The sequence below is a fragment of the Cydia strobilella genome, chromosome 11, assembly GCF_947568885.1.
Source record: "Cydia strobilella chromosome 11, ilCydStro3.1, whole genome shotgun sequence".
NCBI classification, from domain to species: Eukaryota; Metazoa; Arthropoda; class Insecta; order Lepidoptera; family Tortricidae; genus Cydia; species Cydia strobilella.
In genome coordinates, this window is record NC_086051.1 from 11,652,382 (window position 1) to 11,678,924 (window position 26,543).

Here is a 26,543-nt window from a genome sequence, read left to right on the forward strand (position 1 = left end):
ACTAGTACGACTACATTTGCACTCGTATATGTCTGCAGTGTCTGCACTGCACCTACCTTGACATTTTTCTGTTTGCCCCTATGGTTACCTGGTACTCCTGGTAGAGAATGCCATGAGGCATTAAGTCCGCCATTTGTACCTTGTTTGATGTGCAATAATGTTAAAATAAATAAATACTTAAATACATTCCGGCTTCACAATTAACAATAATTTCACATCACATTAAATTCTGTACCTATCGAATGTATTATGTAGTGTCAAACTCGTGGTAAGGCTACAGTTGAACTACATCAAATTGATGGCATTCGGGAGGAAATGCTTGAGTTACTTTATAAAACACCGAAATCACCATACACGTCCCTCTAAAAATTAAGGAGTTCCTTCAATTCCTCATGGATTCCATCATCAGATCAGAACCAAAAATATTACGGAAACACCTTAGAGGTAACTTCTTACAAACAAAAAAAGAATTACACAAATCGGATCAAGGATGCTGGTGTAATCGCTTAATATACTACATTCAAAAGTCGGACTCTCGCACAGAGGGTTCCGTACGGACTCCGTACCATTACGCAAAAACGGCAAAAAAAATCACGTTTTTTGTATGGGAGCCCCACTTAAATATTTATATTATTCTGTTTTTAGTATTTGTTGTTATAGCGGCAACAGAAATACTGTCTAGCTATCACGGTTCATGAGATACAGCCTGGTGTCAGACGGACAGACAGACAGACAGCGTCTTAGTAATAGGGTCCCGTTTTTACCCTTTGGGTATGGAACCCTAAAAATCATTATCATTATTATCATAACAATCAACATTATCAGGTCGACTTCATCCAATTGGTGGTTTTCGAGAGAAAGTGCTCGAGTTGCTAATGAAAACACCCAAATCACCATGCACGTGCCTTTAAAAATTGAGGACTTCCCTCAATTCCTCATGGATCCTATCATCAGATCAGAACCAGATTAATATGGGAACATCTTGGAGGTAGCTCACTTGGAAAAAAAAAGAATAACTTTAATTGGACCACGGGTCTCCCGAGTAATCGGTGAATATACTTATATATAAAAAATAGCGGGCCACAACCGAATACGAATACAGAACCTCCTTCTGGGTAAAGAAGTCTGTTAAAAAATATGACTTCGATGTCTCCAATTGTCTCGAAAACTTCAACGCAGGAAGATGCGACGGCGCGGCGGCGCTATTGACACACTGAAGTTCTAATCTAGGCGGTTGGCTGCAACATATCGGAACGAATGGGTCACAGGCGACATATGTGACGCCCCATCTGACGTCTAGGGTTATTTTAAAGTTATACGCGAGTGCAAATTATTAACAGCTAATGTCGCGACGATGTTTTTATATGCTGTTAAGTGTTTATTAGATCCTATGTGTAATCTGTTTATATGTTACCGCTAAAATATGAACACGATTGAGGACAAATATCCAGTCCGTTAGATGTCTAATTATGTAATAACGGAGAACATTTTTACAGGGGTAAAACATTTCTACCTGCTCGAATGTTTATTATTTACTAATGGATAGGCGTATAGTCGGAATATATGGCGGAAATTCGGTTATCAGGAATATCAGGATTGCCTAGTTGCGCAGACAATGCTAGACATATCCAAGACATATATACCTCGCATTTGTGGCTTATGGAATATTCAAGTACAGTCGCCATCAGATATATCGGAGCTGCCAAGGTGCTCAAAATATCTGAATACGCACTCTAACGCCTTGACAATAGGCGTATTCAGATATTTGTTAGCACCTTGGCCGCTCCGATATGTCTGATGGCGACTGTACCAATGCGTGGCGCAAACTTAGGTCCCAATTGTAACGAAAGCCAGAATCAAGAAAATCGTTGCGGACCCCTGAAGGTGAAATAAATAACTAAGATAAACTTCCTACTGTTTATAGCTTAATTCCTAATTTTAATAAAATCCTATCCTAATTTTATGATTGAAGGTCGCTACTATTATGATTGTATCCAGCATTGGGACACTCAGGTAAGTTTCCATGTAGATACAAACACTAACGAACGTAGAACGATTTATGACACCAAGGTTTTTAAGTTAAGCCAGAAGGTCAAACAATACATAAGTTTGAATAAATCATTCCCCTAACTTACGAGTATTGATTGTTAACAATAGTTCACAAATAGGTACCTAGATAGGTATCTACTATTGGTAACAATCAATACAAAAAGCGGAATTTAAAGATTAGATAATGTTTAAATTCCGCTTTTTAGAACTTATTTACTTTTCAGTCTTTCCACTAAGTACATGGTAAGTACATCACTAGGAAGTGTACGTATTGGAGGAGTTTAAAATGAACCTTCACTAATTAGGTGTCCTCATTCACACCTCACCGCACCTCTGCAGATAATGGCAGTGTTCACTATGGCATAGTCTACGGCTGACTGCCTGCACATCGCTAGGCTCTGACTCACGACTTCTGCGAAGTGGCGCTTATCTTTTTAGTTTAAGTATAGTCAGATGAAAATACGAGGCTAGAAATAGACTATGCTTAGGTGATGGTAGTGTAAAGTACTTGATAGAATTTGTTCAAGAGCGTGTGCTTCGATAGTGAGGTGTAGCCTAATTTACCTGATTTCCTAGCTAAGTGGCAACCGTTGATACTCGTAGAAAACGTCAATCGAAATTGAAAAAAAAATGAAAATAATCACGTGATTTTTCTTTGCATCTGTCAATCCGGGACGTTTTTTATTTTCGATCGGCGTTTGTCGATGTACGATCGTCATATTAGCTAGGCCTCCAGATCGGTTGAAATATCCTACTCAGATAAGCCTAATAATGACATTTCAAATGTCAATAAACCAATAGCCACAAGGCCCACAAGCGAATAGTTTAGGGCGCAGATCTTTCCTAAAACTAGACATACATGCAGCCGACGAACATTACCCTTCCTTGTTTGTCAGTCCGGTTAGAAAAAGGTGCACATGTCAAATGTTATTTGCAAGGGCAATTAAATTACTTAGTTAAATAAACAATCACAATGTGTCACAGGTTACGATGATGCATTTTATTTAGGTGCGTCATTAATATCATAACGTCACGTCATAATTACGTCGTTATACGCGACGGTCCAAATTGTGCCTTGGGATAGAATTTAGCGATTTATTCCGTTCACACTAATCTATATATATATATATATATAAATGCATATATACATATAACGTTGTCTTTTCTTACTTATCTTACACGTTCAGTAGGTAGGTACTTAGGTACTTAACTTAGAAAATTGTTTGTTATTTTACCAAAGAAACTTAAGTCCTAATTTACGCTTAGTTACTAGCACGGCATAATTTATTTTTGGGTATTATGCGTTAATGCACCCTTCTCAATCTACTTTTATCATCATTCTAAATCTAGAGTCGACTGTACCAACCCCGGTGAATAATGATGCTGTTATATTAGCGCGCGAATTAATCGGCCGAATACGGCCCTTATTCTCACAGCTAACCAAGAAAACCAGTGTAAGTATGATCTTTGATTACGTATAATCCTTACAGATCTAACAGTTACATCTATACTGGTTCGTTGACGGTGAAGCTCTAGTAATGACAATATTTGTCTAGGGACGCGCCATGTCATCAGTCAGCGGAACGGATAAGCAACCTCTTTGCGCACTCCTCACTCCATTAACTTTTATTACAGGTTCCAAGTCTTGATGCTCATGTTATCACATGCCAGACCAGTAGCTAACATAATTTTATTAAACGTTTGTGAATCTTCTCGTAACGACAGAAGATTCAATTTCGAACAAACGTGCGAACAAAATAAGCGCGTGCGAAAGTTATACTCCGCTATTGATTTAAACATAACCTGGATGAGATGAGGTCAATGAACTCCTGCGTAGGATGACATCCTGCCCCGAGGTTTTTCATAATTAGTTGTACTTGCTGTTATCGCTTTAATTTGGCAACTGGAAAAATCTAAATTAGCCTAATTTAGTTAGACATTATTTTATAATGTTTAACGCTCTTAGTTACTTGACTAAGTACCTTTACTACCTTTTGTCTTTCATAAAAAAAACTTTTTCTACTAATAAATTTTAATCATAATTTACAGATAATTAAGGTTATGATCATTGATTAAATCCTTAATCGTAGTTACTAATCACCGCCACTGGTGCGGTGGTGCCACTTAATATTATTTTACATAACCGTCTATTTGTTCTAATTTAACTAAATTCCAAGAAACTTCAGAAGTTAGGTTCTATTTTTAACCAGTGTCAGTGTTTATTTTCATCTCATTCTAGAGACCGAGGTGATAACAGCTCTTGCTAAAACCGCAATGACTCCCGCTTATGAAGAAACGAGTCAACTGCAGTGTTGTGAGCATAACAAAGACAATAACTAAAGTTTTCCATGAAAATAAATGGTTTAGGTCCAGTAAACAATATACTTTGTTGAGAGTTCTTGGGCGGAAAGTGCTCTTGTATCAGGATTACCATCTACAAATGTACACAGTACTGCAATAAATCATTCTTATACTTGTTTATTTAAAATAATGAGTTTGTCGCTCACAATCTAATTCAAAGTTTTTTTAAACTTGTTTGAAGTCAGAACCAAGTTACATCTACTTACAGTACTTGTGTACCTGAGTAAAATTTATAAATTTTATGCGAGTACGGTTTTTAAAATATAATTATAAATATAAGCAAATAAAATAAATATTGTGTATGATAACAATTGGTAACTACTTAGATACGAGACAACAAAAAAAGGTAGGTATTAAAAAATACTTCACCAATCACGGACACTTATGTCACAGAATAAGTAATAGTATTATCATACTTATGTCACCAATATGTTAATCACTTATGAACTGAGACATTATACTTTCACAATCGCATTAGAGAAGCTGACAACATTGGTGCCTAATCTTATACCTTTAAACGATCAATTCTTGTATATATATACGAACAATAGATGTAATTCTTATCTCTGGGAAAACGTGTATTTTTGAGTTTTTATATGTTTTCCGAGCAAAGCTCGGTCTCATTGATATTACCTATCATTATACGAGTACCATTATACATTAGACAGTCTGAAGTCAAATCCGTTTACTTAAACAAATATTCAAGTCAAAACATTACCTTTCCTTCTTCGTCAGCCGGCTTTAACACTATGCCGCTGCACTGTGTACGCTTATCAAAGTGTCCAGATACCGTAGATAAGGAATACATAAGTGTAATGGGGAATATTGCTAACCAGGCTATCCCGAGGTTATAGCGTTATCAGCTACATTGTCTGCATCTTAGCGTGGCCCTATTACGATAATGGACCGTTGGCTGTTGCCTACGTCGGCTGGGCCAGTGAAGTGTGAGTGAACAATGTCTGGCACTACTTGTAGCATACATTCTACTGTCCATTACTTTAAAGCATGCGGCAAATAATTATGGCTATTTTCATTTCACTACTCTTGTGGTCAGAGGGCATAGCATGATAGTGCTAATAAACATAAAATCTAAGAATGATAAATAAATAATATTATATAGGTAAATACTAATTTATTGGCGTTTATGTTATCATCGATCATACATATAAAATACGAAGAAAATATAATATTACATATACCTATATTTGATTTGATACCCTTTTCCAATATACATACAATATAATTATGTACATATATTACACAAAGGTATACCCACATATATCACACAAAGGACTGAATAAAGGTTAACGAAATACACCGTTTTAATAGCGATATCTTTGTTATAGGCGTTGCAATCAAGCTGCACATTTATCGAATAAATTTCTACGTACATGACACAGTATTGCAGCCTATCTCTCGGATCGTATCGCACTTTGTATGGTTCGCTTTATCGATACTGATTACGCGATAAGGGAATAAGTGTGGTACCGTTTTTGATTATCGAAAGGTAATAAATTAACATTTTATTCTTACGGTTGCTCATGTAACATGTACCTAATGTAGAAGTAAAAATAAAAACAAATGCCGGCGTAGCACAGGCTTTTACGAGTATGATAATTACGTTCTCGCTTGCAACGACGCCGTGTCGCCAGACGAAGAATGCGCTCGTATCAGAGTGCGGACAAGCAATCCGCACAATGTACATCATGCCATACCGGCGATAGCATTCTCATGCCTCGGCGCGACGTTGGACCTCAACAAAAAGCCTGAAGGCCCCAAATTACGCCTACTACGGGCCTCGCGTGCGTGATTTCGAAGAACTCCCGGTCCTTAAATAACCTCTGCTAAAGATTGGGCTTCTTGCGGCTCGTCCCCGTCGGCGTCCTTTGCTTCCTTCAAGAATGCCCCCGGCCCATATTTGGCTACATAATAACCATCGACTGCAGCTCTCAAGGACTATTGTTCGCCCTAGTTTGGAAATTGACTGCATTTTTGGTGAAGATTCATGATGGCAACGTTTTTCGTTAAACGCAATTACTAAATCGATTCGTTCTTAGGTTAGATACCGCTTATCTTGATGCGTCTGAGTTAGAAATAAGACTTTTAAATCTATCAATATGTTGTTCCATTTTAGGATCGATTGAATAATTTAATAGGTATAAATTATAATATTTCAACGAGATATGATTTACAACAGAATTAATTATTTTTGCCTTTGTATAAATATATTTACAAAGCCCACCACAATTGGCTTATTTTATAAGCGATAGAAAGTATAGAGAGCTATAAATTAGTCAAATATACTTAATAATGTAGTAAATTCGAGTTACTTTTGTAAAATACCGGCCATTTCAAGGGATTTGCCATGGTTCAAACTGTCAAAACATGTGGAATTCTACTTGAGAGAGCTTTAAAAAATTGGAATTCGTATAACATTAGCGCGGTGCCTTTGAACCTGCTTAATTAGGTGTGAAATGAAAATGAACATATCCATGACATTTAAATACAACGAAATGCTCACATGAACGCAAATAATTTAGGGCTGGTTAAATGCCACAATTGACCATTCGTAAGCTTTTTTGCAAAGGTGTAAGGACTAGTAATGGGCAGTGTTGTTTGTCCTGCAAGACTGTCGCAAGTCGGGTCGTAGCTTGTTGGCCGCGAGGGCCTTATAAGGCGGCGGCAACGAGGCCGAGCGGCGCCCGCGCCGTGAGGACATCTCCGGCACGACGCTGGCACTGGCAGGGCCGCATTTACTCAGTGCCTAAGTGCCATTTTTGGAGTTGACGGGTAATGCATCCATCGGCTCGGCAAGGTCTCGAAGCAGCCTTCGCTGACACAGCGACAAAGACCCTAAGTCAAGTGGATAGGCAGACGGATCGTCGGGATGGTTGGGGAAATTGGAATTGTAGCTGACCCGACCTCTTCAGAATACCAAGCACATCTCTACAAGCAGTCTCTGATTGCAGATAGGTTGAATCTGATGACGGAAAACAGATCTGATTCGATATAAGATGTTAAAAAAATGCTGTACCTACGCACACGCAGTATAAAGACTCTTTGAGATATGTGAAAAAAGGACCACAGGTGTAATATAGGTTTAAAACACTATATGTATAGTCAAAATACGGCCCTGTACCTACGCATCGGCGCTCCTACCCTCTACCATTTCCAACCTCGTTAACCTTTTAATTTCATGCGCAAGGTAATTCTACTGATTACAGTTTGGGAAATATGGACTCAATTTTCGTACAATGCGGTATTTTGCGAAATGGCTAGGCCAACGCTGTCAATGTCAGAGAGAGCGTTAAATTTAACTGTTTTGTATTGAGAGCTGAAAGCACATAATTGGACTTTGGCGCGGGACAATTCTGAATAATCAGCCAGTTTATTTAAAGCGCTCTTGAAAAGCTTCATGAAACCTGATCGGTCATGAGTGAGTCATCGTCCAGGCTCTCTTAAGTACCAACTCTGAGAAGAATATATGGTAGATAGCCAGGCCGGCCAAGCTTACCGCGATAAAGCACGCCAGGTCGCGAAACTAGCGCAAATGTTCGTTAAAACAACGTTATCAACGCTCGTCACTGCTGTCAACGTATCCCTCACATGCTAACTGTAATTATCAAATCTGAACCTAAAAACAAGCTTTTAAAGCTCCATTCGCACCAGTTTAAACGGGTTTTCTAAGAGGCGAGTGCACAAGTCCATCGCCTTGACTCTCAAAGATCTTAACAGCTTTCTAAAGCGTATAATCTCATGCCTTATTCTCATTATGTTAAGGCAATACTGGCCGCAATTACCAATATACATACGTGAATTAAGTCCATGAATGCAAGTTGCGTGACAGAATGAAAATCATCCGAAGTCGAGAACTACCGTTTGACACGGATCGACTTATACATATCCTGAGTTCTAAACCATAAATGCAATTGCAAGTTAAACTAATCAATTAGATTGGATCTAAATAACTTCTCACTCGACATTGGTTAAAATTCAATTACGTTTAGCGCCAAGTTTAATTGGATGCAAAAAATATTCATGAATGTGAGTCGAATTGGAGGGTCCAGTCACTATTAAATTGAATCGTACATCTCCCTGTCGAAAACGGCTCGCGGATGCAGGCGGAACCAGTTTATGATCCAATTTAAAATTGACTGACTGAGGTTTTATTAATTGGTTTGAACCGCGTCATACTCATATACAGAGCTGTGGAATTATGGATTGAGGTAAGATAATTATGTAGATGTAAATACCCTCAGAATAATATTTCGTTTGCAAAGGTTTTGCATTTCTCTTCATGTAATTTGTTGCATGTAGTTTATTTCAGTAAGGTAAATTAAGTGTGAATTTTATGATGATATCCTTGTCAATTTAATTATAACTTATAATCAATTCATAAAAATGTAGAGCCAGCTAAAAGTAGAGCTAATGTTCTAGCGATACTATTGACGACTAGATGCAGGCAGTCATTTATCAATCTCGACAGACGGCGACATTACCTATATCTGGTACAGGATATAAAAGCAATAAATATTGCGATTTCTACCATTCTCTGAGACCAAACGGTAACGACATGGTGCGAATTTTGTGGGTAACTCGGTCACACGAGTTTTATGTGCGTCCGCGTCTAGCGAATGTGTTCCTTTGTTTGACATTAATTAAGCATAGAACCTATTTACTGTTAGTATAACCACACCCGTCAAGAAATATAAATTATTTCTTTAACCCAGTGACACGAATTAAGGGTAGATAGAGCCTTAAATTACGATACCCGATTATCTTCTCCTTCCTTATCTTCGCCTCGCGCTTTTTTACCTAACGGAAAAGATGAGAAAACAAAGTCTATTGAACAAAATGTTTTAAAATAACTCCAGCGGTTGTATCATGGTCGCATTTTTATCACTTGTCATGTCATGTGTCACTTTCGCACTTACATGCTTGTTAGAACGTGCCAGGTATGATGACATTGATGACAGATGATAAAGTGCGAGTCGGACGCGCGCACCGAGGGTTCTGTACATTACACAATTTAAACAATGTATTTTTTATGTGGAACGTAAGTGAAAGGTAAATTGCGGTTTACAATTTATGACGTATAAAAAAAAACTACTTACTAGATCTCGTTCAAACCAATTTTCGGTGGAAGTTTGCATGGTACATCATATATTTTTTTTAGTTTTATCATTCTCTTATTTTAGAAGTTACAGGGGGGGGGACACATTTTACCACTTTGGATTGGAAGTGTCTCTCGCGCAAACTATTCAGTTTAGAAAAAAAAGATATAGAAACCTCAATATCATTTTTGAAGACCTATCCATATACCCCACGTATGGGTTTGATGAAAAAAAAATTTTTGAGTTTCAGTTCTAAGTATGGGGAACCCCCAAAATTTATTGTTTTTTCTCTAATTTTGTGTGAAAATCTTAATGCGGTTTACAGAATACATCTACTTACCCAGTTTCAACAGTATAGCTCTTATAGTTTCGGAAAAAAGTGGCTGTGACATACAGACGGACAGACATGACGAATCTATAAGGGTTCCGTTTTTTGCCATTTGGCTACGGAACCCTAAAAACCGACCATCTTAGCCCTACTGTAACGATAAAAGCCAAAGACAGCCAAAAATTTCTCTTTTCTATTATTGAAAAAGGAAGGACCTTACGGGCTCTGAATGCTTAATGCGGACTTCAATGGCCCAATTTAATAACAAGAACGGAATAACAAACTAGAAGTTCGATCCTGAGTAGGTACAATCAGCCAAGTTTCAGTAACAAATCTCTCAGAAGAATCGCCTGAGGAGGAAATGTTCCTCGAGTGAAAAAATTAATTCGACATGAGAAATCGTTTTATCTGCCGAGTCGAGTTGAAAAGGCGATATCGTTATCGACCGCAGTGAGGCGACAACATAGCTTCTCCTTCCTTGTAGCAATTACTCCAACTGTATAAACGATAAGTGCCGTGAATTTAACCGTCCTTTTCACACTTTGGTGTGGTAAAAAGGACAAGAATCCTTTGCCTAAGTGACCAACCGAAGGCGTGTTGCGACTTGCGGTCACTGATAAGTTGAGGACGGTCCGACACTACCCCTGTCGAGATAGTCGAGATACGCGTGAGATTTCCGCCTCATAATTTATTTTATTTTATAAATAGCATTAGGGACAAGGGTGTTCCTTAATTATTATATTCAGCCCCTTAATTATTATATTATTTGTCGGAGATAAACATGTTAAAGGCTTTGTGTTGTTTTTGAGATTATTATGTGAGATTTATCAGGTACTTGTGTTGCTTGAATCTTCACCTATTTTGTGCCTTTTTGTATGTTTCATCATCATGTCAGCTAAAAGTCTTCCAAATAGTAATTTGTTACATAACTTTATTTCCCTAATGATCCCCAGTAATCAGTCCTTTCCCACCCTCATCAGTGAACTCCCACAGCCTTCACCAGTTTGTTTCCGGTACGTGGTCGCCATTCCAAAACTTTTCCTAATATTTACCCGTTCTGCAAGTATTAGCATTGCTCGCAGATGCGTATTCAATTTGTCACTATATAGCACACTTGTACAACCAAAACAAAATCAGTCGGATCAAGCACGAGGCCACCTGCACGGCAGGCTCATGTAATCGCAATAAAGGTCAGTAGGCGATATATTTCCCGACATAGTACATTGACTTGCATCGGTTTAGAACGGTTCAACGACCTCGCGTAAAAAGTAACTCGAACCTGCAGACGCATTACTGCAAATTGACGCCATACTCGTATCTGCCGCGGCCGGCGTGCGGCGGTAAGTATCTTTGGTGCTTATATGGACTTTTAATGTATGGGAAACGCTAAAAACGGAAAAAATTACTTAATAAATAAACAGTGTTTTAAAGTGAATTATAAAATGCCTACATTATACTTATTTGATGTATTCTTGGAACGGCTAAGTTAAATCTGAAATCATCCGAAAATGTGATTTAAAAATCAGTCGTACATGGGTTATTCCGATAGAAAAGAGAAGTTCTTTCTCGAACTAGCTGAGAGTTATCGAAGCTCGTTAGGTCGGCTGATTGCTCAGAGACGCCCGGTGCCGAGTGCCGAGTGAGTTCTACTTCGGAGTTTCTTACGAACAAAATGCTCGACGATTAAGATATTATTAATAAAGTTTAATCGAGATATTGTAACGACCTTTTGGTTACTGCACAATATCTCGAATAGGTAATAATCGATCTAGTGATTTCACAACGTGTTTTACCAACTTGTGATTCATCACGGCATTGACTTAATTGCTCACGTCGGTTTTGCGAAATCTCTCTTTGTTGAGCTTTTAGTTGATTTATCTATTAGAGAAGGAGAGTCGATTACATTAATCGAGTACTCCCTTCGGGCTCACGACGAGACTTTCACTGATCAAATTTTTGCTAAAAGCCGGTCCCGGATCGCGAAAGTGGTTGGTCGGGTGCAGTTGTTTATGAACCGGTGGTCTAACTCGGTTAGACATATCGCGTATGCCTCACTTGCTCTCTAACTATAATAATTAATTGTTACGTAATAGCTTAATTACCTGGAAGGAAGCAGGAACTGCGTCGCTTCTAATTATTAACATCTCGTCTGTTAACAAATATTAGTGGATATAATTAACGAGCAATTAACAAACTCTTCACGGTGTTCCTATGTCGCTGTCAGTTATGTTATGACATAGGTTGATACGTGGGCATGTTGTCCCGGCTTCGATGACACTATTTGTGATGATTTAGTGTTACCTATTTTAAGTGAAATTTGTCTTAACTATCTTCAAGTTACTATTCTGAGAACAGTGAGAACTAATGAAAACAAACAGTGGCTGCAAAAAGGAAGAGTAAAATAAATACAGCAGCTTATTTGCAAAGGCTCAGCTTAGGGATTACCTCGACTAAAGCCTAGATATCCGCAGTATGTAGCGGGCGGGAATACAACTTCTCAAAACCTGTTATATATTTGATACTTGGTTTTCCCACTGGGTACTTTATGTCAAGAGGAAATAGGTTTAATTTTCAGTAGCAAATTTTAAGAAGATACGAGGTCGAGTGAGTTGTGGCAGTTAAAGGATGGGGGGTTTCGCGGGTCGTATGCAAACAATCCCCAACAACGCGCCCCGGGCGAACATCGAGTGGCTAAATTTCCCGTCCGGCAGGACTTTACTTCGCTATTCAAACTTGTAACGATGTTACACAATTCGATTTGCCGCGCATCAAATATGTACGCTTTTGTATGTAACGAGAAATTTCCAATTCATATAGGCTCTATATTCTCGTTTCCCGAGTTAAGCACAACTTTTAACTTAGGTACCTAATGCGATTTAAATAGATTTGTTAGGTGGGGGTCGTTAAGAGAAAAAAAATGCTGAGTTGTTTGATAAAACCGTAGTAATTTTTTGTAACTCATTTATGGAAAGTCATGCCCCGTTCCCCGCCGTAAAAGGCGGGTATGGGGCACGTCGGTAGCACGCGGTCCCAGAAATGGCCCGTCTTAAGGTTTATAAATACTAGTCACGTCACAACAAATTGATATTACACGATTATAAGAAATAACGTGTATAAGAACACATTACGGCCATATTAACATTCGTGAAGGGCCCTTAAAAATGATAAAAGGCCCTGCACTCTGAATGCCTAATGGGACCGAGCGATGGAATAAATCAAATTTACCTCATTAGAATTCTTTATGAGACGCCGTCCGTACTTGATTTTTCAAAGACTTATTTTATAACGAAATGTAACAATTCATTGTTTGTTTTCTCGAAACAGGTTGTTTGGTTGAAAATTATTAAATACCTTCGCTTTATAATAAGAAAGATTTATATTAAGAAAAAGACTTAAAACGTTTTCAATCTTAACTAATATCCTATAACGAAATCTTAAATGATCGATCGTCTTTAATAAGATTAATAAATTAATAAAATATCTCAATTTCAATCTACAGCTTCTTGTAAGTCGATAAGAAGTTTGATGATAGATCAGTGAGTGCAGTCAGCCGTAATGCGTTATTATCCGGCTTCTCCAAACTCGTCGCATGGCTCGTGTCAAGATTATCATCAGGCCGTGAAAGCGTATCCATTAGTTGCGCGAGTAGAGTTCTCACGCCAGCCATTCTAACATGAACTGCAGATCCGAATAGAAACATGCGTGATCGGAGAGGACAAATTATATTACCAACTGTCATTGAGACCACTTGCTCTTGTTTGTTAAGCACTTGGAAGGACCTGGTAGCGGAGACTGGTGATGGTTACAGTAGTCGTGACTCCAACATTTACAACACTTCCCTACGTCTACACGGTTTTTGTAAGATCTCGATAGCAGTAAATGAGAATCACAAATATGGACAGGAGTTAAAACGGTGGTATACATTTTTTTGTTGATAGGCAGGTTGTTGACATGGTTGCCTTTGTTTTTCCTCCTTGTAACAATAATAATAGAGATACAAGGCTATGGTGAAGTGGGTAGGGTAGACCACAAACTCGCAGCACGTCAAGAAGGTACTGCCGTACGTGCTACTGTGCCGAAATATCGGGAACTAAAACCCCTGTAACGCGACATGCTAAAGACAGCCCCAAAAATTTGGGGCGATAGAATAAAAGTTTCACTTAAAAAAAAACATATCATACCTAACTTGTCGATAGCCTCACTCAGAGCAGTCAGAGCATGTCGGATATGCAAATAGAACACCGATCTGTCGAGCGCGATACAAACCTTTAATTCGATCGACGCATAAACTAATGAATTATTCAACGTATATGGTTGACAAATTTAAATGCCACAAGTCATCTGCCTTGAGAGAGATAACACTAATGTAGAGAGTATAATAACACAGCGTTAGTGTTATGCAAAACAAAAAAGAAGCGACTTCATAAAACACAGTTGAAAATGCTATCGTTTTATGATCTCCATTAGCAGTTCTAGATGCTTTCCGAGGGCAAATGCACAAGTTACTATGAAAATACCTATAATTATATTTAATATTTTAATACTTCCCTCCATTTCTGCAGGATCCTACCATCAAATCCAGATTTAATGACAATGCGACCAAAGGGAACTTTATAAGAAAATTTTTTTTTACGATTTTATTGGTCCATCCGTCATCAAGATACTCAAGGAACGTATAAAATGTAAAATTCCTTCGAAAATTGGAAGCCGGTTAATAAACTGCAATAAAATCTATACCTACTTTAAAGGTATACTTAATTTACAAGTTTTAAATCTGACACGTGATTGAAACGAGATTAAATCTCACGATACAATGACACAAGTTCAGGATAGTTTCCTGTTTTAGCAGTCGGCCTTCAAGAAATCAGGTTTTCAGCCGTTTGTCTCGCCAAATCGAGAGTTTCGCTGGCTTATTCGCTTCGTTGTTTACCATCGTTCCGCGGATGGATGAAAAATGTATGCAGAAAGTAATTTTGGAGCAGACCGTCTGTTTGTCGTACTACAGGACTGCGCATTTATTTAGAGACAGTCGAGTATTCATGCAAGTCGTATTCAAATTTAATAAATATCTTTTGTTGTCAGTGTAGCCGTCAGGAAACAAAGGCATATTTAGACTGAACAATGATAATAACAAAGCTTTGTCTTCTGATTTCGGTAAATTAAACGATTGTAGACACGACACCTTTCGACGCGCCGCGCCGGGTTTTCGAGATTGAGGCTAGCCTAGCTAAGCGAGGGCTGGGCGTTCAGTAAATGTTGGGGTCTATTATCCTTTTTTAGGGTTCCGTACCAAAAAGGTACAAAAGGAACCCTTATTTTTGTATAGAACCCAGAAACCCAAGCCAACTTGTTAAAAATTAAGCCAAAATACGACTATACGACTATCTCCATAATTATCACTACCTTTTGCATTTCTTTCTGGGTCAGTAAATATTGAGGTCTATGTCTGTAAACATCATGAAAATTTTAGTCTGAATTAATAGATATTATAGATCAATATTGACATTAAGGGGCCCACTGTCTATCAGTCCGCCGGACGATATCGGCCTGTCAGTTGTTCGGAACTGTCAAATTTTTGTTCTAACTGACAGGCCTATATCGTCCGGCGGACTGATAGTCAGTGGGCCCCTTTACACTTGAAGTAAATAATGAGCATCTTTACTATCGTCTCAAGCCATTCAGAAGCCTGCATCGAATTTCTTTATGTATACCGACATCCGACAATCAAAATCGTTTACATGATCAGTAAACTACAATATTTGAGAAATACCTATAGAAGCTTGTATCTTGTATCCGTGCTTGTTTATTCCGTTAACAGAATGTGTATTTATCACATTGATTGACAGTATTTGCGGAACGTCTAGCCGTGGTCGTTAGGTAAATGTTATTATCCGCTGTCTGTGTCTAGCGAATATCAAATTAAACCCCGACAGCCCATTATTAAGTTGTGAGCCGTCAAACGCGCTAAAAGCCTTTTTATTAGCGCGGTGCATTTCTTAACAAAGCACGACTAGTTTAGCTTGTAAACACACTTCCAGAGTAATGAGTTCTAGCTTTAGACGACATTAAACTTTCTTATCTAACGCTTGGAGTTAAAACTAAAAGTATGCAGGTACAGTAGTCAGCACCTGAGATTTATAAAGCTTGCAAGGTGTTAAAATACAACTTCATTGTTTAATGAGTAAGATCGTTTGTAGATAATACTGACACCCTCAGCGTATAGCCACAGCTAGGGAATGCAATCTCGATCTTGCAATTTCAAGATCTCGCGAGATCTCGCACTAATTTTCGAGATTCAATCTCGTTGACAGAAAATCTCAAGTTTAGCAATCTCGGTCGAGATCTCGAACGAGATTAAAAGATTGATACGCGTGAATTACTTTGATTTGAGAAATCTTTTTGACCTTAGATTAATGTTGTTCAGGCAGTGCTATTGCATGCGGCCGGCATTAGCTGACGATAAAAGCTCTGTGCGGAAAAATCGTGCGAACTTAGCGTACCCTCAATTATTTTAAATATGATTTTTGCTCGCTTACCCTACGTTTTTTTGTAAGTTGCTCAGTGCTTGTCAAAAAATTCTTGATTTATAATAAAATTTGTTTTTTTGTACAATTTTCATTTAATTTGTTGGGGGTCATCCATTATTACGTACGTCACGTGTTTAGGGGGAGCGAGGGGGTCCAGAAAATGTGATATGTTGTGACACGAGGAAGGCAGGAGTCACAAAAATCACGAAATTCGTGTGATGTAATTTACGGATGACCCCTTGTTTTTATTTCCAAAATATAACATGACGTACCCTAAATAAGTAAGTAGTATACATATATACGTAACTCTTCGACATTGTTGATCAAAATAACACATTTTTAATTACTTTGTCAAATCTAGATCTCGTCGATATAAATCTCGATGTCGAAAGTCAGACGGTCGAGATCTCGAAACACCCAATCTCGATTCCGATTTTTCGAGCGGGATTCGAATCGCCAATCTTGGTGCGAGATTGCACTCCCTAGCCACAGCGCGTACTGTACTAAAGGCCTGTATCTACTCAGTGACAAATAAAAACATATTTTTCAATCCAATTCCATTATGTTTAGAGTGCGCGTGAATATAAACATTTAAATACCGTGCCGTTAAACATAAAGAACGTTAAAAGCTAATGTAATAAAGACATCAAAGTTATATCTAAATAACCCGAACGATTTCTACCCAGATGAAAGCTTGTTTAGCAAACGTATCGCGAAATGTAAATGTTATGAATACCAGCATCGACAAAGGCCTTAATTGGTTCATCAATAAAATGTAAAGTCGATTGCGAAACTATAGTCAGGAGCTTAACAACATTTAAATGCATTGCGGCGAATCCGAGAGGTGCAATTATTTAAAATTGTGATCGTATGCGGACTGCCGGGAGCGCACACTCCATTTAATTTTGGTTTTGTACCGATACTAAAATGACTGCTCGATTGCCCCAATTTGTCTGACACGTAGCAGATTTGCTAGAAAATATGTATAAAAGTAGGATTATTGTATACTTAAGTAGTAAATTGGCCAATGGAACCAATGCAATACAATAAACTTTTCTATGGTGTCACTTGTCTGTCAATAAACAAATTTATTTATTTATAACCTGACGGAGGATCAATCTATTTCAAAATATCTATACATATAAATGGATATATGTTTTGGTTAACATAGTCACATAGTTTTGTAGAGAATATCCAATAAGTACTATAGGAACTGATATTGGTAGTATTGGTACACAACGGACTCATCAAATACCAACTAAATTTTATGTAGGTATAGGTATTAATCACCTTACACAAAAATATTATATCTATTGGATTCAAATCCAGGATGGCTAGTCTAATTTACAGGATCGTTTACCTATACAATTCTAGGAATAAGTAGTTTTAACTATCCGAACCTTTTATTATGACGTCTATATTTTTTTTTGGATCACAATTCACGTAATATCAACGCACCGAAAAAAAAATGCAAATAAAAGGCTGTAAGTGGCCACCAACAGCTAAATACACGTGACGCGATAGAAATTACGGCTGTAATCTAGAGGGCCGAATAACTCCATCAAGTGACGGTTAAGGTTTATATAATTACATATGTATAATGAAGTGCTATAGAACTATAGAAGTGGAGCGATAGAGTTTCTATTGGTCGGTCTTTAGTGATGAATTGCTTCTCGTTAGGCTTGGTACATACCGCAGATCATACATGGACACACAAAGCAGTGAGCGTTTGGGACAAAAAAGAGGTAGGTACATAATCAAAATTCTGACGGTATACGCAAAGGTGCTACCGTCTCCAACGGCGAAAAAAAATGCATATAGGGATGGGACTAATTATGGACATATTGGGTGAAAAAATAGGCGATTTATTTCAGACGAAGAGGCACGATTTTCATTCAACGACTGCAACTATGGAAAAAATACAGCAGACGGGTAAACGCATCATCACGCCATGTTTCGGAACACTAAAAAACTCCGTGTGTTCTGAGCCTTAGAGAAGTTCTTTGTGCAGTAAATCAACAGAGCACTTCAATTTGTTCAGCGGCGGTGCTCTATTAATTATTCCGCGAACGACTCTTCCTTAGTGCACGCTCAAGAGAAACTAGTTGAGCCAAGTTAATTTGTTTGTCCTGCCAACTTTAAAGGAATCCAAAAAAAAATCGTCTTTATATCCGCGACAAGCACAGAAGTGACACTTCAATACTTATAGTTCACCATATGAGGCAACTTGCTCTGTTAAAAAACTTGGAATATTCCTTAAATATTCTTAAATGACCGGAGTGGAGACGGTTACGCACGCGGAAATGGTTCTATGCGCAGCGTCCGCAATCTCTTTTAATTTTATAATGCGACTATTGCGACTTGGGCTGTTTGCTTTTAGCCGCAATCAAAATATGCAAATTACGAGTAAATGCTGTTTTTGCAGCTTCAGCTTTAATTAATGTCTTGTGTACATGGGCAGTCACTAACTTGGTGACTATTTAATGTCAGAGTAATTAAATCATAACTTTATTATTAAACATGTTTAAGAAATTGCATAGCATCGTTTTCTAATCCTAGTACTTACTTGTGCAATGTTTGTTTTGTTTATAAATATGACATCAACGCTGATTTATATTAAAACAGCATTGCTCACGCATATTTTTAATACGAAGTAATAAAAAAGAAACATGTCCAAATCGTTAGTTTTCTTAAACGACATTGGTTCTAATGTTTCTCGGATAGATATGGATCACGAGTACAAACAATCTCATGGTGGGAGTTATCTCGTTTCCTATCCCAAAGGAATCCGTCGGAAGCAAGGTCAACGCCCTTCAAAGCTACGCTCGTGACAAAAGGCCTGTGGCGCAATAAACTAAAGGATACTCATCTGTCATCTAGTAGCCCCCACTGAAGCATGTAGGTCTATAAGTTACGGCTCACTCAAAAAAGGAGGGAGGCAGTTTATTGAGGTTTTTATTGTTCCCGCTTGCACAGCCTTCCTTTGTTGGCGATACCGCAAAGTTTTGTCTGCGATACAATACCATCGTGTTTAATATTGTAGTATGAATACTTAATACCTTGTATGACATTTTATTTATAAGCATTTTCCTCTGTTCCAGGTACATATTGATTGAAGGCAACGGATTGATAAGACAAAAGTGTGATTACTGATTACTGTGAAGCAAATCCGTAAGTTGTGATAAAAAAATAATACAACTTACCTACCTCTTATGGTTATTTCTGTATTTTTTATACAAAAATAAACTACCTTTTTTGAAGTAGGTACCAATCTCGCGTCGTGCATAACTTTTAAACGCCGAGTTCATCGAACTTAATTTCATGCTTTATTATCAGTAGAGTCGCGTTACTCTACTTCAAAGGGAAGATGGACATACCTTCGCTCTTTAACAATAGGCTGCTGTCACGATTTTAAAAGTTATGAAGTTGTTTAGTTCTTTAGAAAGATTTAATAGGATCTACTTGTTAAAGTGACTGTAATTTGAAAATGAAACTGTGTCTAATGGTAGACCTAGGCCTATTCGAACTCCACAAATTGATATAAATTCATCTCTCTCTTAATATCACTCGATTGACTCGATTCAGCAAATTGTGCTAGCCAAATTCGCAGTCTGATAGTGATCAAAGTTAAATAAATTAGCCTTGCGCAAATTTTGATCATACATTTTCATGTCAACATGGTAGTGATGTGGTAGCTGTCGCGGTTGCTCGATTGTGCATTTCGAGATTAATGCTCGCTCGCGACGCTCGCCGACAAAGTGAGCTATGAGCCGGACAATCAAATCTGCCGCGACAATTTCCCGCCGCCACAGAACCTTTGTCCTTTGTCCCGAAACTCCCGAATACCTACAATGTACATGAGGCGCGTCTGACAGCCTTTTTTTTGAGGCTCTCGGGTGTGTATAATTTTTTTACGAGTTATAAGAGGATACGAATTAACCGGGTCGTTTACGTCGTATTTAAATGGAAACGTATAGAGTTGGTATCAGAACCATTACATACTCGTATTAAAGATTCAAGGCAGTTATCTACCTATACTTACTTTCGCGAATCTTCTGAAAGCGGGTTGGTTAATCATTGAAGTCCTTTAACTGCTCGAGTTCCAACCTGCACTTGGTCTTGTTTATTCATTTTTTCATAGGTGTAGGAAATTCAATGTTTGCTCAAGAACGTAGATAAAGATGCGTTCGAAAGGTCCAATCTCTCCAAATGTTTAAAATAGTTTTAATTTGTTTGAGTCTCACGGGATTTTATAGTTAAAGTTTTTTTTGTATGGGAAATTCATAGTACTCTGCTGAGTGTTGTCATCAGTTCGTCCATTGTGGTTGGTGCAGTCCCGTTTTGTTAAAATAACATAGGTATTTTTTTTAAACGGTGATTAATTGTATTGGAGATAAGCAACGCCGACGTAGTGATTCTGACTGATTACATCTGAAGTGTTTAATCATTTTGTCTCCTACAATTAAACAACTGCATTGACGCGCCACTATATGGCCACATGGCATGTTTGTTTGTCACTCGAGATTATACGAGCCGCTTCATTTCCATACGGTATTACCCGGTCTGTTTGAAAAGGTTGCCCATATCTCCCCCAGTGGTCCACGAATCGATAATCGAATAAGGTCGGTTGCGCATATTTGTGTTGCCCTTATCTTGGCTATAAAAAGCAGGTAGTTGCGTTCCCAGAAACGCGTGTGAGTTGAACTCGCGGCTCGTTTAGTGTTTTAATGGTTCCACTTGAAAAAATGCTGTTTGTATTTCAGTTTTTGCAATTATTTGTCGATCTGCGCGCCATGTGTTTATCTTCTGTCGATGAAAAAATAATTAGCCTTGAAACTTTAATGACTTTGAAAATGGCGCTAAGCCTGCTCGGACTAATCCAACGTAAATTCTTTAAACTCAACACGATGACAAAAGTTGAACCTGGAGTTCTACTGCGACCATAAATCATGACGGTCGCTCATTCATTAAAGGAGTTTTTGTAACCTTTTGATGTGGTTCATTAACTAATTCTCAGGGAAAAAGTAGAACACTTTTTAGGGTTCCGTACCTCAAAAGGAAAAAACGGAACCCTTATATTAGGATCACTAATGCGTCTGTCTGTCTGTCCGTCTGCCACATCCTATTTTCTCCGCAACTACTGAACCAATTAAGTTGAAATTTGGTACACATATGTAAGTTTGTGACCCAAAGACGGACATGTAACGTAAACAAATTCATTTTAAACATAGGGGCCACTTTTGGGGGGTAAATAAGAAAATAAAAAAAAAATAGTTTTTCAAACTATATCGTGATATATATGAAATGAAACAGCTCATTGTGAGGATCTCAAATATATTTTTTAAATAATTTTAGGATTAACAGCTTAGAAGTTATTCAAGAAAATAGGCAAAAAATGACCCCCTTTATCTCCGAAACTAAAATTTTGAAAAAAATACACTAAATAGATCTTTACCTATAGATTACAGGAAAACCTGTTAGAAATGTGCAGTCAAGCGTGAGTCGGACTTAATTACTTAGTTTTTGATCCGACCCCTACGGGTTTTTTAAAGACATTTCACTTACGTTTCACATAAAAAATACATTGTTTAAATTGTGTAATGTACGGAACCCTTGGAACGCGAGTCCGACTCGCACTTGGCCGGTTTTATACTAAGTTATCATTCATTAACGCACTTGAGCCAAAAGTTAAAGCGCGCGGGATCGATTGAAACGTAATACATATATACGTCCCGACTTCCTGGAATTGTGCTTGATGCTTGGTGGTCTTTTTCTGTCAATTTTAATTTATTGACGGACCACCACAATACGATGGACGAAGCTTGACCACACCCATTTTAGTCAAAATTGCTTTGGCTTGTGTTGTGCAATGTTTTTATGAGAAATAATGGTGAAGAAAATGGAGTTTTTAAGGTCACGGTAAAAAGGAAACAAGATTCAGCGTGGGAGCTAACAGTCTCGACATTTTGCTTCGTTAAAAATAATGTTCAGCATTTGTTTTAAGTTTGGCAGGAATTATCAGAAACAACATACGGTTTCTATACAAATTCTTCAATATCAACGCAGCCCACGTTAAATAATATAGGGTTACGAATTTTATGGGTTTCATTGACAAATAAACATCTGTTGAGTATTCGGCTCGGTGGGTAGAATACACAAACTTTACCATTAAGTAAATATTTCTCTAAGCTATTTAACGGCATTTCTGCGGCAACTAGGTACTTAATTCAGAAATTCCGAAACATTGAAAAAAGATGCATTTGTGACGAGACTTATTTATGTAATATGTAGCCAAATTTAATTTAAATTAAATTAGAAAAAACTCTACACTTAACGCGAACTGTGATTGCAACTTCGGTTCATTTGGTCTAACCAACCGAGCTATCGAGTTTGATTTGGATTTGGACGACCGTGGTGAACATTTTCCATCAATTTCATTGTTTACGTAAGTACCTATGAGGGTGTATAGTATACATATAGTAGTGAGAATTTCCTTATTGGTATTCTACCTACGCAACACACATATTAAAGCGTGGGTAAGTTTTAAAGTATAGACGACTTTTACAACAATCCCTTATTTTATTTTATTTATTTTCCACACTTACAACTATTTTTACAGGTAAACCTAAGACAATAGTGTAACTATTAATAACAAATATCTAGAATATGGCATCACGTCTATAACATAATATATACAATGCTGATTTTGTGAATTCATTCAGAGAACATGAGAATATGTCAATATTTTCCGCCGTTATGTTGAGGGTCCGCACAGCGCGCGTCAACGGCGCCAGACCGAGCAAGTTGGTGCGCCCGCGCGGCTCGGCCAGTAGTCGCGGCCGAAGCCGGCGCCACACATACTTGTCGGGCACATAGACACTCACAGAACTCAACACCTGACTGTTGTACAATTTGCCCCTGAGTAGCTTAAAAATATATGTTACCAGGCATAGTTCCCTGCGCACCCGCAGCTCGTTGTATCCCACCATACCAAGCACATATAAAGTTGGATACATTAAGGGGTAGAAAGGGTATACACCCTTATGTCTTTCTTAATACGTCTAGATACGTCTGACGTCTATATTTAGATTTTATGCGGTGCAGTGCAGTCAAGTTTGCTTTAAATACATTCCCGTCTTATTGACATTGGCGCCCGGGAACCCTTATTGATCTTTCTTAGAAAAGGCAGAAAATAAATATCGTTGCGCACCGAGTATTTGAGTAAATATGGATTTATTTGGAGTGATTGCACATTTTACGATGGCTTAACCAGTCAGTGAAGCATACTTACTATAGTATTGAAATACTTACCGACATTCGGCAAGGCTAGATTACAATTGAGAAGTCTCCATAGGACTGAGGATTTATCTTTGAACTCCCAAACCAACTTTTGAGTCACGATCCTCACGGAGGTCACTGTGCTTATAAGGGGATCGCGAAGTCCTATCGGTCATACAAATTGCAGGTAAGTACAGATAGGAAAGTAATGACATTTTTTTATATTAAGAAAATCGAATCACGATAGAAAATACTATCTCGGTTCTGCCTTATTTACAGTACCTATAAAAAAAGACATCAATAATGGATCTTAATAACCAGTCAGAGATGACTATCAAACTTTCTTCGACTTACAACAACGAGTTCAAAAGTCAAGTCGAATATCAGATTATTTCTCTTCCCATTACTTATCATGTCCTGCCCGGTGACAGAGAAACTTATCTTCGAGCTTTCATTAAAAACTCGTCTGATATGATTAAGTAAATCGTTTAACGTACGTTCGGCTTACGTCAGATTACTTGACTGACCCCGTGACTCAGCGCTACCACCAAGGAGCAAAATTCGAACTTCAGAAATTGATCTGAGTTTGATATCCCTTGCAAGTCACGAGGACAATTAAATCATCGCACACTATATTTAACATTTTTATTTTCCAGTCTCTTTCTGCAAGACGATTCTCTGGGTAGTAATAATAACTAGTAATAGTAGTAAATTGTATTAACGTGATTGCTAGCTAATTTTATACGACTATAGCTTATTCATAGCTTAAAGCGCAACTTGATCGTATCAATATTGAAAGTATGTACTATGACCGAAATGCATTCGTAGGTACGAGTGATGTCGAAAGAGATCAAATTGTGAAGTCCGAATGGCAGTCCGGCCATGCGTTGCCGTTGCTGAGTATCCGCCTTTGAGAACTAACGTAAGAGTATTAAACTTGAGCTCCATAACAATTATGTGTAATTTGGAGACCACACTGATAATAAATAGTTTGTCCAAGGCAAAAGGCAAATGCTTGTGTATATTGACCGGGATATGGACCGTGATTACCTTTTGTATTGTTTTCGAGCTCCCGATATTTCGACGCAGTTACATGCATCTTTTTCACCGGTAACAATATCGGGAGCTCGAAAACAATACAAAAGGTAATCACGGTCCATATCCCGGTCAACATATGTCTAATAGTGACCGTAACCGTGAATCATTCAAAACTGTTATTGTTATTTTCAATGTCCCTACTCCGGCTACTTGGTCACTCACACATTTATCCTAGTTTAGTGACTTTGGGGAGCGTCCGGGAATGGTTTTTTTAAGTGTCTGGGTAAACCCCGTTATAGTCATCGCCTTTTTATGTCAGGGCTGTTGAGGTATCCCTTATATATTTTTTATGGTGTCCGGGGAAAAAATGCGTTTTCACTAAAACTTTTGTCCGGCGTCGAGTTGATGTTGTTTAACCACTGTTTAAATGAGTATTAATTTATCTTTGCCTGCAATTGGGATTTTATTACACTGAAAAGAAAGGGCTCGTGAGACCTAACTAGCAGAATTAGATAATGTTTAAACTAAAGAGAACATACGTACGTAGGGCATAAACTTGGTAAAAGGTCAGACAGCTGAAGTGGTGTTAGTGTGTTTGCCTAGTTTCGACGAGGATTTACTATTGGAAATTGCCGATAGCTGTTTAGAGCAAGATTTTACAATTGACTGGACTTTAATTGTATAAGTTGTATAAGGCTACTGGGTCGTGCTAACTTGTAAAGGTCAAAAAGGGAATTGAAAATGTAAGGTCGCGTTCACAATACCTACATTAGAATAGGGAATATTACGCGAAACTCTGCGTAGAGGGCGAGCGTCACTGGCACAATCACAATCACAGGGCTTACCGCGAAACACTAAAATCGAAAGTTCGGTTTCTGCCTCTCTATCACTCTTGCATATTCGATCGATAGAGCGGCAGATAAAGAAATTTCGATGTTCGCGTTTCGCGGTAGGCCATCTGTGAACAAACCGCCTTGATGCATCAACGTCGTAGTAAAAACTTGTCAAAAAACTGTTAAAGGCGCAGTATGTATAAGTTACCCTATGGTTTTCGATAGGTGCTAGTGCTGCACTCTGGCGGCAGAATTTTGCAGTAATAGTCCCTATTCACTAGACTGTTTGACCTCTGACATTATGAGTAGCGCTGTTGACTTTCAAAATCGAGAGGATAATGTACATCCGCCTTTCTGCTTTAGAAATCAATTTTTTTTTACCGAAGAATGTTACAAGTCTTGTTTTGTAGGTTAACTACACAAAATTTGAAGCAGTCTGAACTGAATCGATATTCCAAATAAATTGTAAGCAAACGCAGCCTTGCATCGTATGCACAGCTTATCTTCTTTCAGGTTCCTTTGTTCGTACAATCATGCCTAAAGTAGACGAACATACATGGCTCTTATTTACACCTACACAACAGAATAATCGCCGAATGAAATCCAGTATATCTGTGACTTTAAGATCCGTAAAATTATGCGCTGCCAAAGATCATATTGTATTGGATTGCTTGTGACGAACATTTGTCTCAGTAAACGGTAATAAAGAGCCAGAACACTCATACATAAATCAAGGTGCAATTCGTCACACACCATGTGCACATTCGCTTCGGGCCGGACCGTCCACAGGAATAATGAAACTTAACAGAGTAACAGCTTTGTACAACCACTGTAATGTACAATCTCGGACTTTGAGAGTACCAAAACTCCTGCAAGCGCGCGGTGCCTGTAGGTGTAGTGTAGAGACAGCTGTTCCACCACTATAGAGAGAGAGACTAATAAGCTATCGACTACAATAAATGTAGATATCGTGCGAATTAAAGTAATAAGAATTCGCTTCTCACTACCTAATAGT

The 26,543-nt window shown here is 38.1% G+C and overlaps 1 protein-coding gene across 1 annotated transcript in view; it reads right to left on the minus strand.

The window, feature by feature from the left end:
* Window positions 1–855: 855 nt before the first annotated feature.
* The window catches only part of LOC134745147 (uncharacterized), a 92,650-nt gene continuing 66,962 nt past the window's right edge, over window positions 856–26,543 (minus strand). Inside the window, exon 10 of the mRNA XM_063679124.1 lies at window positions 856–992. The gene's annotated coding sequence lies outside the window, so the exon portion shown is untranslated. The remainder of the gene's footprint in view (window positions 993–26,543) is intronic.